This window comes from Lepeophtheirus salmonis, chromosome 2 (genome assembly GCF_016086655.4).
Source record: "Lepeophtheirus salmonis chromosome 2, UVic_Lsal_1.4, whole genome shotgun sequence".
Classification (NCBI taxonomy): domain Eukaryota; kingdom Metazoa; phylum Arthropoda; class Copepoda; order Siphonostomatoida; family Caligidae; genus Lepeophtheirus; species Lepeophtheirus salmonis.
Genome location: NC_052132.2, coordinates 27,128,298 through 27,143,662, shown reverse-complemented (window position 1 = coordinate 27,143,662; position 15,365 = coordinate 27,128,298). Strand labels below are relative to the sequence as shown.

At 30.8% G+C, this 15,365-nt stretch overlaps 1 long non-coding RNA gene across 1 annotated transcript; it reads left to right on the top strand.

Annotated features, from left to right (window-relative positions):
- Positions 1–12,944: 12,944 nt before the first annotated feature.
- On the top strand, positions 12,945–13,655 carry LOC139904797 (uncharacterized). Its single transcript, XR_011779007.1, has 2 exons — positions 12,945–13,062; positions 13,131–13,655. It is a non-coding gene; the product is annotated as an uncharacterized lncRNA (long non-coding RNA).
- Positions 13,656–15,365: the final 1,710 nt, after the last annotated feature.

Below are 15,365 nucleotides of genomic sequence, written 5' to 3'. Positions count from 1 at the left end.
ATACGAATATTAAAAAATTTTAAATGACGTGACAAAGCAAAGGAAAAATTAACATAATAAAATAAACCCCAAATGTAAATAAAATATATATATTAACTAAAAATCGTTTCAGATCAGCTTCATTTCCCTGGTGAAAGCATTAATGTATAGAATTCTTACAGACTGGTCGACCTGTAATAAAGATTAAAATTTAAAATGTCAATTTTGGTTTTGGGGAGGGGGGTGGAGATGTTAGCAGAGAGTTTATTTTCATGGAAGAAGTAACCTTTATTTTATTATCCAGGGTGAGAGAGATAGGTTTATTTTTTTGTTTAAAATTTAATTATATTTAAAGTCTAAAAAGTATGGCGACAACATTGAACATTCTGATATAACTAGAATGTGCGTATGGTAAAGTGCAAATCTCCGTCTAAAGGCATTTTTCCTAAATGAAATATTATTTCTTCTCGATGTTAAAATCAACAATTTGCGATTTTAAATTAGATGAAATTTAGTATCCATTGCATTCATACTTTATAATTATATTGTGTGCCTCAAAGACATGATTTCAGCTTTTTATCTCAATTTGTTCAAAAGTGAGGGTTGATTATGCGTTTTTGATTTTTTTGTGACTTTGACAATATATCTTGACCTTGAATTTTTGGTTTTGTAAAACATCTTTATTAAACCAACATAATGACACCAATTTGAGCTCTTTACCTCAATATATTAGCCGGTTACTTTCGATTATGTATTTTTAACGTTTTGCACTACCTTGACATCTAAGAAAAATTATGACCTCTTAATGTGACCATAATATTCAATCAAAGTTACCAAGTTAGATCTATATCGATTTGTAACTTTGGTCTTAATCCTTAGGTCCAACAGACAAACATACAAAAAAGCAGTGGCAAAAACATAAACCCCGTTCAACTACGTTGGTGGAGGTAATCATTGATTCACTGAAAAATATTGACTAATCAAAGAAACTCAAAATGAAACTTATATGTAGATAATTTTGATGGTATATTTAATATAATAATCATTGTTGATCAAAATATATTTTTTGTATTGAAAATTAAAGTATCGCGAAGGAATAAAGTCTTGAGACCCTTTTCAATTACATTTTTTTTTATAGGCTCCACCCTAACACCATGACAGAGGGCGGGTGCTTGATCTTGGTGGCATTTCTAAGATTTCTGCTAGTATTAGAAAAGCAAACAACCAGGTAATTTTGATAATTGTAGCCAGGAACCTAAGTGAATATATTTTCATTATAAAATTAATTATACAATTTTTTTTTTGTATTTTAAGTCATTCAGAAGTCTCTAACAAGGCTCCTGACGGATTAGTTGGGGTTGTTGTAAGATAAGGGGCCTTTCAATCTTCTTGAGTTACTTTCCTCCATCCTTTTTACAGCATTACCAACCGTGGATCGGTACACCTTCTTTTTCTCGTCGAACTTCATAGCCGGGATCATATCATATTCATAATTTGGATTTCTCCTTCAAAAAGTTTGGCAAGCACCTGATTTCGAAATTGTAAATTGTACAAATGCATGTTTAAATTTATAAAAAAAGGATCTATTAATTATACGATCAATGATAGTTATGTGTAAAAGTTATAAACCTCACAAAACTAAAAAAGGGTACTGGAGTATCCTCAGTCTATCCTATTAGTTTTTAATTTGCTAGAATTGAGTTCAACATCATAAAACCCTTTAAAAATCTAAAACGAATCTTTTAAATGGATTTACTTTAAAGTAAAATGAGATATAATAACGAACGGTTTTCGAAAGTGAATAATAAAAAGATTGACTTATATACTTATATATAAATATATCCTCATTTATTCATAAAAAAGTAAAATTTAACAGTTAAAGCCATAATAACAAAGACAATTCGGAATAAAATCAATACGAAATACATCAAAAAATATAAACCTAAACCAATAGTTTAATTATTTTAAAATCTTTTTTTAAATAGAGAAAAGGCCTTGTAAGTCAAAAATATGACAAGAAATGGATCTTTTCCTGTTTCTTTTTTTCTTCAAAAAACTTGTGGGTGTTTTCTTCGGAAAGAAGAGTTGGAATAGATTATTTTCTTCTGAGAACGATTACATATATATACAGGCATCATCCACTTAAAATGAATTACTCAAAAAGAATTCACAAGTCACACACATTATCAGAAGGTTTATGAATACCCATTATACAATATGTTGGTATGTATGTACATAATGAGAGTCTAATCATATTTATGACTTTCAAAATATAACGAAAAATGTCTCCATAAAATCTTATAAAAGATGTTCAATCATAGAAAACTGATTCAATAATATTCAAAGATGAGAAAGGATTTGGTGGTTTAAGTACATATTTATCATAAAAATAGATTTAAATTGTTTTGTTTTGTTTCTTGGATATTCAATTTTTAAGTTTGTGAATAATTAACCTCTATAAATATGTAATACTTTAATAGTCCTAGACTTATTTTATAAAATTAAGGTCAGGAAACTGTTTATTGAAATGATTGATCTACAATGTCAAGAATTATTTTATTGACCTTGAGGAATTGGACAATTATCCCCATGGGTTTTTGAACCCTTTAACTGTAGTTTATATAATTTTTTAACAAACATAGTTACACTAGTTAACCAATAGACTATTTTATTTTTTGACTAAAAACTTGTGGTAGTGCCCAATTGTAGTGCTAGTTGTAATTGGGCGTCAGCTAACAGACAAATTTTGTTTTAATACTATAGAAAATAACTCCCCATGAAATATTTAGTGTTACTCTCCGTTTTTTATGAGTACAGTCGCTCAAAACTTAGACTTTATCTCCTCCAGAATGAATGAATGATAATAAGAGTTCGAGAGATTAAAAATTAATATGATGTGATGAGTGATGGGTAATTTAGTTTCTAGAGCGTGCACTAACAAAAGAACACACACCCACGACTACATTGTTTTATATCAAAAATATGTGTATACTATACATCAGGGTGCACTATTCAATGCTATATTCACGCAGCAGCAATATTTCATGAATGTGACAACATTGTTATTTATTAGATCAAAGTATGTTTTGGTATACGTCAGAGAGCACACTGTACACCCTGCAAATTTTTTTTAGACATTAATATATAAAAACTTTTCTTTATTAATAACACAAGCAATATTACACGGCATTATTCCGAGATTTTTGGCGTTGATGACAGACAAGCTTGGCAATTAATAATATGGAAGATAACAAAAAACATTACTGTTACTTTCCATTTTTCATGAGCACCCTCAGATGAAAGTTATTAAGTAGTTTTAATGAATATAATCGTTTTATTTTTTCCACTATTAGATCTGCTTATCAATACAATGATTAAATATAATATAATGGAATCATTTATCTTTACCAGTGGGGTCACTACACCTTTTCTACTCAGTGTAGCAAGAGTCCAGATGCTTCCCAAATTTAGTATAAACTCAACATACAAACTTTCCCTTAAAAAAATTATCCCTTCTCACTCCTTGGTGCTTTAATATATTAGCAACACTACTGGTTACACCCCTGATTTTGACAGTTTTTAAGGCGTGTTCACATTATGCAATTCTTCTTTTTCATGGGTAATTTAATGTTTTTGTGTCTAAGTCAACTTAAATTAAATTTTAATTGAGATATCAAAATACAATACATGTGTTTTTAAATGTATTAAAATATCCACTAATTTCGTAACAATCAATAAATGAAATATATCAAATAACATTATCTAATGGAAAAGTTGATTAAAATACGTGATATGTCTATCACATCACAGCAACCACAATATAATTTATTTGTATAGTTGTTTAAAAAATCATATTAGTTTACCAACAATATTTTATATTAAAAAAATGATGTTTCTCAATCCAAGAAGTGGCTGGTGCTCTTCATTGCATAATATTAACTTAATATTGCAAGGGCTCTGAGAATAAATGAAATGGCTGAGCATAGGCTCCAGAGCATTTATATGTACTCAAATTGTGCTAATACATTTGTAGAGAAAACATGTTCATACGTCAACTGTCGTATTACAAACCTCAATAAAAAAAAGCTTACACTAGTTGGTAGTAATTATATAACGGATTCACATTTTTTTCAAATCCGGGTCCTTTCAGATCTAACGAAGTAAATATTCGAATACATTTCGGATACCCGAACTTTCAGATGCAGAACCGAGACCCAACTTAGACAGAAACTTGTCTCCAATTTTATGAGCATTTTACTCCAAGTTCAAACCTTAATAAAATAGGATACAAATTACATTGTTGATAATTGTTCACAACTTAATAAGAACTATAGTTTATTGCTCACAAAAAAACGACTAGAACCTAGAGTCGCCACAGAACTTATTCGTATACAAACAATCAATATTAAAAACACTGATTACAGCAAAAGAAGAAGAAACATCAACAGCTGACAACCAAATACAGTGTACATTTTTGTGGTAGTGATATAAAACCTTTTTGGAATCATCAAGCGATGCAACTGCTTATATAGATGTGGCTCCAAGCCCTAATCAAGATAAATAAAAATATTATGTACGATAAAGATAATATCTTTTTTTAATAAATAAGATTAAGTATTAAGTAATACTATAAGCTTTTTAATATCCGGAAAATCACTGAGATCTCTTTTATGAACTAGAAAGGTTTGATTACCCGGGTTTCGGATTTTGAGATAATACAAGTTTACTATACTGTACCCCTTGGAACCGGCTCTAAGGTATGTACTATCTCTAGTTGTTCAAAAACAATTAAATTTGTATCATCAAAAATAATTACATATTTCTTCAAATAAAAAAACTCCCAAATTAAAGAAATCAAATCTTTACAAAACCTAGCAGCTATTTGTAAATTTATTATGTAAAACACGTGCAACAATAGAACCCTACATCAGTCTACATAGGAGTTTTCCCTGCTCAAAAAAAATTACACGTTTAAGAAGAATGATGACGTCATATGTAGGGAAATAATGAAAATGAAACTTTAATTATTATATTTAGATTTTAAATGTTTAAGTTCCGATTATTTTTGAATAGCTTAGATTCCATGCCTTTGATTGATGCACATGGTATAAACAAAAATTATATATATATATATATATATAGGACAGTCACCAAGACAAAAAATCTGCCATCTTTGTTGATTTTGGGGGTTGTGGATCAACTGGATAAAAAATATCTCTAATTTGGTTTGCTGTTGGATACCAGCTACACCGACTACATCAATATTTATTGAAGGAAAATGGGATCCCATAGATCCCAAAGACTATGAAAAAGTCCAGCAAGGCCACTTACGTATTTCAGTAGGATGGGACTGCGGCTCATACTGCTAATATTGTACAATAATGGATGAGTAGTAACATGAACTTCTGGTCCAAGAACCTTTGGCCCTCTCAGAGCCCAGATCCGAATTCAATGGATTACTCCATATGGTGGTAAATTGAGAAGAAGGTCTTCAAAGTCCGCCACCCAAATATTGATTCCCTGAAGACATCTGTTAACCAACAGTGCAGGATCATGAAAAGGATAATTGCCAATGTGTGCAAGGGGTTCTGGAGGTGGTTGGGGGCTATCATTGAGGGTGATGGGGGCTAGATTCATAAGCAATGTGATTCGTTATTCTAAAAAAATTTATGAAATAAAATTAGCTATGTACAACATCATCCCGATGAGTTATGAGTATTTTAATGACTACTTGGACGCAGGTCTCAGTCCTTTTTCTTCACCTAGTATAGTTGGGAAGAGTTGGCTGATTACAGATTGAGTATAAGATTATTATTATTATTTTTTGAAAAAAGGTTGAAAGATACAACAAAGGTACCAACACGTAAGTTTACAATCAATCTTATAATCAAGGATTATTTAAGATTACTGTACAATAAACTAAAAGATCTACAAAAAGTAACAATCTTTAAATGATACATTTTTTTTAGAATTTCTACTTTCTTAAATTAAATATTTTGTTTGTTAAAACTATTTTAATAAAAAAATATAATTGTCTTTTTGTTGTAGTAAAATCTGCTAGAATAACTTCAAAATGAAGATGTAGAAAGTAAAACCACATGGGAAGATTTCTCTTGGAACCCTCTCAAAAAATTACAACTATGAAAAAATATAAATATATGATTCATAAGCTATCTCTCATTTATTTGATATAAAAATGATCAAATATTAATCAAATCATACTTGACCCAAGAATTGTTTCCGAGAACAATTAGCAAATGGTTAAAAACATGAATTTGATTGATATTTTCTAATAGTGTAATGACGATACCAATATTTTTGTACGGGTTCCGGTATCGATATAGTTATCGATATATTGGTACATTTTTGACTAAAAATATAAAACAAAATTTAATTTATTTTAAAAGACAAAAAAAGAAAATTTTTAAGGTCCTTCTTTTGGATTTTTTGAAAGAATATATATATATTTCTTTTTATTTCTAAAATTTTGCTTCCCACTTGTCGGGTAATATCCCTTTAACTCTCCTGGATCATCCCAATTTCTCCAAGTTAATTGAAAAATATGCCGGGAACTTCAGGTCGATGGGTCGTTGACAACTATGCCGGAGAAGTATGTCATCAAGTTTTGAATAGAATAAATGATGAGGTGGAAGAAAAGGATATTTTCGTTGCATTAAATGAGATAGGAGATCATCAAGGTAGGTTAATGACTGCAATTTTGGTTGCCCCTTTGGACGGACATTTCTGTGGGAGACCTTACCTTATTGACTTGATTGATATTCAGATTGCAAACACAAGCAATGTAAAGAACATCGCCATGAGCTCAGCTTATAAGTTATTGGGAGAAGATTTTGTCCCGTGTAGTCTTAAAGTTTTCATCACTGATGGCGCCTTCTCGGAATTGATTCAGATTACATGTGTTGCTCATGGATTACATAGGGTGCAGATATGGTTCAACAAAAGTTTCCTCTAACGAACGAACTTATTTCCAATATGAAGAAGATGTTTTTGAATTCTGGAAGAAGAAAGCAAATATTTACTATTTCATACGAAATTCACCTCCCTTCATCACCAATTATAAAAAGATTGGTAGCTTGATTAAAAGCAGTGGAGTACTACTACCATTACTTTGACGTCTTCAGAGAATATCTAAACAGCCTTGATGAAGATTTGCAGCAACCAGAAAAGCAAAAGAAGTAATTAATAATGATTCCATACGAGAAAAAATCGTATTTAGACAGGAAAATTTCCGTCAAATACCTTAGGCAATAAGTGCGCTTGAGGAAAGATTGCCTCTTCATACCTGCCTAACCATTGTAGAAAATTTGACTCAAGATTTGAAGGAAGCCCTGTTCCAGACCAAGTTAAAAGAAGTGCTCAAAAGAGCCCTGCCTACATAAAACTAAAGGAACTCTCAACATGGGAAAAACTCCCAATTGTCAAGCTGAGAGAGGCATTAGTATGATGAATATGATCAATACAAAATGGATGTCCAAACTAAGTACTAAGAAATTGGAGGAATTATTGATCACCAAATGGAATGAATGTTTTGTAAACATTTAATTGTCAACAGTTATTGTTAATTATTGCCTCATTTCTATTCTTTAGATTTCGTGCTAAAGTTATCTATTCATCCTCTATGGTCAATAAGAAGTAATGAGTACACTTCCTATAATGATGGGTTTGATGTTTTCTAATTAACTGGCAATACATTTTGTTTTGCATAAATTTACAGAATATAATAAGTAGGTATTTATACGGAAGTTAAATATTAATAATATACAACAATCCCTCTTCCTTCATGTGTAAATAAATAAATAATTTAAGTTAAAGTTATATTCTAAACGATACTCTTTTAATTAGGTTGGAATCGATATTTACTTTGAACTCTTTATCCAGCGACAGATACAATTGAACCACTGTCATATGTAGCTATTATATTTGTGAAGTAATTCCCATAGACATTCAATGTATCGATGGGTAATTTATTTAGTTCAAAGTTTTGAATAGAGTTGATGATCGAAATAAATTTTTCTTTTAGACACCTGCATACTCTTGCATAGTGGCCTTTCCTACGACATCTTGTGCATTCGAAGCTTTTTGCACTGGAAACTTTCTCCTTCATACGAGGAAATAAGAAACCACACTTTCTACAAATTCTTTCTTGAATTTTGTTCCACGAACTCCTACGGTTTTAACTTCTTCTTCTTCAGTATATAATGAGTCCCCTTGATATTGTACTTGTGTTCACACCCATTGATCCACAATCATTTAGACAGTTTTGATTATTCTTTGCCGTTTCTACTATTCTCCATTAACATATGTATATTATATTTCACATATTTTATTTGCAGCATCAAACATTCTTAATTGTGCTTCTCTATACTTCCGGACTCTAGTCAATTTGATCTCCTTATTAGACGTCATCCTTGAAAATTCTTTCAAATAGGAGTTCAAACACTACCATTGCATCATTGGATAATATGATACTCAAGTTCTTCCTCGCAAAGCAGAAGTATTTCGACCAAATTTAAAACTCGTTCTCCCTTGGACTTAGAGTATCGTAACAGATTAGTCTTTATCTTAATGGTTTTACGTCCCCATGTAACGAATGAACATCTACAACTCCATGCAAAAATTATAAAACTTGCATTTAATTTACTCACATGCTATTTACGATTCTTTATATCCACCTTGTAGATCGATATTCGTTACTTAATTTTTCTATTATGATAAAGTCATTATTACCAAAGTTTATTACCATTTTGGACTCATAGTTGTTATGTAACAGTCGTTTAAGTGAGTTGATGTGAGTGGTTTTGTAAAAATGGACAAATTAAAGTATCAAGCTGTCATTAAATATTTATTTTTTTGGAAGGCAATATGCCTATGCTCACTCAAACGACTGTTACATAACAACTGTGCATCCAAAATGGCTGAAATTTTAGGGACTAAAAGTCAACAAATGCTATATAGACGTAATTAACTTTTATTTTGATGTCAGAAACTTTCCAAAACACCTCATATTTAATGTAATTTTGAATTAGTCTCTGTTGGAGGAAAAGTTTTTTCGATTTGTCATAGACTTGAAATACATACAATTAGATTTAGTGGGTACTACTTCATATACAATATTAAATTATAGCTTTTTTAATTACATATGGAATAAGTTTTAATTTAATTATAATTATTTCATGGTGAGTATGATTTATATATCCTACTATAAATCAAATGGATATAGTAAACGAAGCAAGAAAACCCCCATGTTATACGTAAAAAGTGACTACAAAGTGCGTCAGTATATTGCAGAAAGACCATTAAACCAATTTTGGAGATTTTGTAGAACAGAGGTTTTAAAGTTTTGAATTTCAGCTTTCAAATGATTTTTTTGTTTTGATCAAATCAGACTACGACATGTGTTTGAAAGGGAATAAAAAAATAACGAGTTGCTGACTTGCTCCGCGCTGGAATACCAGTGCCTTCCATTTGTGAGATTATCTCTAGCGGAGAGACACTTATTTATGAGGTGGAAAAGAAGATCAATGATGGGAAAAGTTTGGAGAGGAAACCGGGGGTTGGAGGATAGAACAAACTGAGGACTGATGAGTTTTTGGAGCAATTAGGGGACACCATGGAAGACAATCCAATAAGGTCAATGGGAAAACTTTCATGGGAGTTAAGTGTCTCGGAGGATACAGAGTGCTGCAGAGCTGTGGGGGACATTTTGAGAAGTTAAAGTTGAAGATATAAATAATTAATTGCATTAATATTGATTTTTTTCGACCACACTCAACGAGGTATTGGACTAGGCTAAGTTTTTTTCCCACGATTCGGTGTCGTGTACTGTACATATATAAAGCTTAAATTATGTGTTGCTGTAGAACCAGAATGCATCTACTTATGGCCCATTTACAATTTTCACAGGAGTCCAGAGAAAAAATAAATGTGTGGGCATTTTTCTTTCTTTTATTACTTAAATTTATTATCCTTGTTTTTTAAAGAAAGTAATTTCGAATTCTCGTTTTTTATAAAAAAATAAACTGCGGGTATCTTTTTTTTACTCTAATTTCTGTATTTTTTATAATTAGTAATATATTTTAAATAATGGTATAATTTAATGAACATTTTTTTTAGTTGGGTATTTCTTATATATTTAAAATATCTATCCAGGTAAATTCTGGAACTGGCATTTACAGTTCTAATACAGGCACAATATGTTAATGGCCCATTATTCTACAGTAAGTGTATCTTACACTGACAAAAAATATGGAGTATTCCATATATAGTGATGGGTTGTAGAGATTACGAAACAAAAAACGGTTTATGCTATCGTTCTATTTTTTTTATTCTTTAATAAACTGTCATGGAGTTAAGCTGAATTTTTTGGACCAAAGTTGTGATGGTGTTATATTGTATTCAATTTGTTAGTATATTCAGCTCCAGGCATAAATGCACAATTTATATAATTGCTCGCAGTAGTAACTCCTCGGCAAATGTTTGAGGGTTTCTTGACTTTGTCGATCGTAGAGGCACCAAATAGGAAGTTTCAATACCTGGGATATTTTGCTGCCAAAATCATTTTTTTTTTTTTTTTTTTAAATTACAAAATCAGCTTTGTTCTTAAGATACTGGACATCCGTGCCTGAAAGTTAGGATGTTTAGCGTGGAAATGGCATTCCATTTTATTGGGCTTCCTCAATTTCGGATGACATCATTTCTTTACAAATGGAACATTGTAGCTTTTCAAGTCCTGTTTTTACTATAAAAGTAAAACCATACTTCAAAAATTCCTTACTATATTTTTTTCCCCTAATACTTGTCTCATGGGCAATCTAAAAATTTACAAAATAAATTTTAGTGTACTTTACTACTATAATTAATTAATATTGATATAAACACTAGAATAAACAACAACGTCATTCGGTATCATATAACAACTTTTGAGTAGGGCCTTCGGCAACCCCAGTTAAGATTGTAACCCACAGGTTTGGAGCCACTGATCGCATACTTTTGATCATTTATCTTTAGTACATATTGAAAAATGTATTAGTTTAGATATGTTTACAATATTTCTCCCTCACTAATGCATATTTTGTTAAATGTACCGGGGAATAAGAAAATAAGTATAATTTTTTTACTCAGTCAATTCAGGGGTATAAAATATGATTAAAGCCTACCCTTTTAGATATTAGGAGAATGCAATAAAATAACAGTATCTAGCCCTACTAACGAGTAGTTATTTTTTTTTTACCGATTTATCCATTTACATACAATTTGATATGAAATATGTTCTGAGTAGATCAATAGGAGATATAAGCTGATAGAGCAGTTACATTATTTATCAGGTCAGATTTGTATTTTATAAAGTCTGGTTTAACGAGTATTCAACATTAAAGCTATCGAAAGATGTAAAAGTCGACAAATATTATGACGTATTTAAAGACCAAATAAATATATAGAAGTCGTAGGTTCTTTCATTATTGAGGGGGAACATCAATGTATAAAGTGTCACCCCGAGTATGTGTACTGCTCTGGAAATGAGAGAGAGTAACACTTAAGATTTGTTGGGGAGTTTTAAGTGTAAATTGCTCTCGGATTCAGAGTAGAATCGAGGATCGACATCAAATTCTAACCTGCCTATGTTTTTCTTGCTATGGAGTGACCTGATAACAACTGATTACAGTGTACTGACATGACAACTTTGCTGCTCTCCTTCCAAATATTTTATAAATGGTCAAGATGACCACGTTAAGCTTCGGTAACTTTTTTTTTAACTTACCAAAATGATGTACCCTTTAAAAACCTATCTATAGCATTATGTGGTTTTTGTGAGTGAAAATTTAAAATGGGTTCGTACGATCAGCAGTCTTTTAGTTGGATATCAGTTGACTATGTCATCTATGCCCACTGTAAAGATATAACATTTTCCGCGTATTTCATTAGTAGCCTACCTGTTGGGCAGTCTGAACCAGAGCAATAATAAAATATTTGAATGAAATTTTTTAAATTGGGTATCGATATGGGCAAAAAATGGTTCACATAAATTAAATAACTCATCCGAGGAGAGCACAGAGATATTTGCAAAAGAGCAGCAGGACCAAAACCTTCACTGATTTAACTCTACTAAAAGTAATTCTATAAATGGGAAAAGAAGCATTTCAAAATTGCTTCCTCCCTTCTCCTCGCCCTCTTACACAAATCCCATCTCTAGGCATTAAGTATACTAAAGTATTTGAAGGCATATTCAAAAGCCCAAATCCAGTCGTTCACAGCTTCTTTAAGAGATGTAATTCATATATATAAGACTGGGCTCTTTATCCAATTGTCAATGGTTTTAGTCCAAATCTAGGCTGTGAGCGATCTCTTTTAGATCTAGTTTTGTAGCAAATTATGATTCGTAAAATAGAATGAGTGTTTCGCTAGATATAAGTACACATTGTCATTTTCATTTTCAAAAATATTAATCTAATGGAAGTTATTTGCAAATATTTGTCTGTTGACATAAATCAACATTTGCACCTGCACATTTGATTTGTCCCCTCCTGTCTGCAAAAAAATGGATCTTGTGCTACAGACAAGTGTAAAAAAGATCCTTTAATATCCATTGAAAAAGTGTTAATAAAAACAGTATAAATAGTTTATGAGTGCGAAAATTCATCATCAAAATAAAAAATACCTTGATCGAAACATTATTCAAACTCCAAGATTGAATAATGTTTATACAACACAAACATTATTTGTGTATCTTGCATGGCTAAACTACTACCATTATAGTCCTTGAGACTTTAAAGTCCGTTTTTAGATTTCGAATGTTTCTCGTGTTATGATTTGAATTGTCCTTTTTTTGTATCCTGAATGATGTTAATTTATACTTATTTTATTTCAGATCCAATTTACCGCCAGTATACTAAAGGTGAGATCTGAACTTAAATTATAAACCTATAAGGCTTCTTCTAATATCTGTATATTTAGACTGCAAGGATTTTTTCAAGAAACACTGGTGTGGAAATCAAAAGTTTTTCCTAAAATGCTACACTTCTCGAGATACCCAATATAATTGCCGAAAGACTTGTCATTTTTGCGGTGAGTAACATGCAAATGAACATATGAAATTGACTTTGTGGTATATTTGTTGTTTAAATCCATTTTAGGGCCAAAATGTAAGGATGCAAATATAAAAAAGTGCAAACGCATGCATAAATCATGTAGTAACTTAATGATTAGTGCTCTTTGTAAGAAAACTTGTCACTCCTGTTATGATGATGAATATAACAATGAATACAAGAATAAAGAAAATAATGACACGAATAATGAACACAAGAATGAAGAAAATAATGACCAGAATAATGAACACAAGAATGAAGAAAATAATGACCAGAATAATGAAAATAATAATGGCATTAATAATGAACACAAGAATGAAGAAAATAATGACCAGAATAATGAACACAAGAATGAAGAAAATAATGACCAGAATAATGAAAATAATAATGGCATTAATAATGAACACAAGAATAAAAGTAATAATGACCTTAATAATGAACACAAGAATGAACAAAATAATGGAAATAATAATGTCACCCTTTTGTCATTGAATAAAACGTCATCGACAAATATGTAAATAACATTAGTATTAAGTCTCAATTTATAAATAAAATTATTTTTTGAAGCGTGAATATACTTTTATAATTTCTTTCATTAATGACATATCTTCTTACAAAAGTTCCATATCGTTCAATCGGCATTATCCCACTAACATACAAATGTACACTTTATTATTATCAGCTATCGATTCTTCAACTACTCATACTCAAGATCCTTTAAACTTTAAATCAAGTAGCGAAAGGAGGGCCCGTGATTATTAGCTGATTAATAGTGTTTGTGCACAGAAACATTTTTTTTTTCGCTAGAGGTAGTACTTAGTTATTTTCCAGATATAATTAGGATTTGTCATTTTATTTTATATATAAAAGATGCTCATTTTAGGCCCGGAAGACGGACTTAGCTTTTCTAGAGAAGATGTTTATAATATGGAGTTTTGCTAACCCGCTAATTTGTTTATTCGAGTTCAAAGAGGATTATGTTTATTAGGCATTATTTTTTCATACATTTCATAATTTAAAAAAATATATATTATAATTAAACTATGGAGCCCATGTCAAGTCTCAAGTCCAAGTTCCCACCTATAATATCTTGGTAATTAAGGAAGATGTACGCGTCCACGTTGATAAGTAGACATGTATATTCTGAATTTAAGAAAAGGAAATATGAAATACAGCTGACAATAAATATACTTATATATATAGTGTCAAAATAATAATAGCTACCTTTGACAATAATTGATCATTGTATCTTAAATTATACTTCTATTGTTATACTATTAATTATCATATTGACAAGGGGTAAATCACAAATGATAATTAAATGTTTTAACTCCTCTTCTCTTTGGTAGGATATTCAAAAAAGGAAAAATTAATTGATAAAATAAATTCTTCTTTCCCGACAACAATTTTAGAGTGTGAGACGTGCTTCATCAATTTGCCAGTCTACGTCATTAAAACAAAGTGACATCATATGAAAAGCGAAAAAATCTTAAAACGCTGCACCATTGTATCTCCTCAAGCTAACAGTTGCGTTTCGTTACTTGGTTTAAAGCTTTACAGATACTTAGAGACAAGGTATATCAGAGACTCTATTTTCATAACAATTTCAATGGTAAACACTCCTATTCTATGACGTAATATATCTAAATCTTATAAATATAAACAATCATATTTAGCATTTCTACTTGGGAAACAAATTAGATCACTCTTTGATTTGATCAAATTATGCCGTATGGGTGGTGATTTATTAATTATTCGAACAGATGAGTATTTATTTGGGACTATATCTTATGTGCTCATGAGAAACGTTCATTTGCTAAAAGGAATCCATCCATAGGTATTTTTGCTGTTTTTTTAGGTTTTTTTTCTGTTTCTTTGGAAAGAGTTCTTTGAAAAGTTTTGACTAGCTCTCATCCTCATTTAGAAGGCGTATGGTAATGTTAAAGAAAATAAACCCTCAGAAATTGTCTTTTTAGGGAGAAGGGCTCACTCTCAAAGAGTTCACACCGGATCTTTCAAGACAATATGAATAAATATAGTGTGGGGCATCTGCAGGATTATATGGGGGGGGTCTTGGTTTTTGGATTTTTTTTTTGAGAAAACTTTAAAAATTAAAATATTTTGGAAACAAATTGATAAATTAAATTTAGGAACAAAAAAATATATAGCATGATATGGTATCTGAGAACCTTGTAGTAGACGTCCGTGTTGACTTTATCGTTGTCCTTGAGAAAGTGGGGAGGCATCTTGCTGCTGTCAGATGCCACGACGCCGAGGACCATG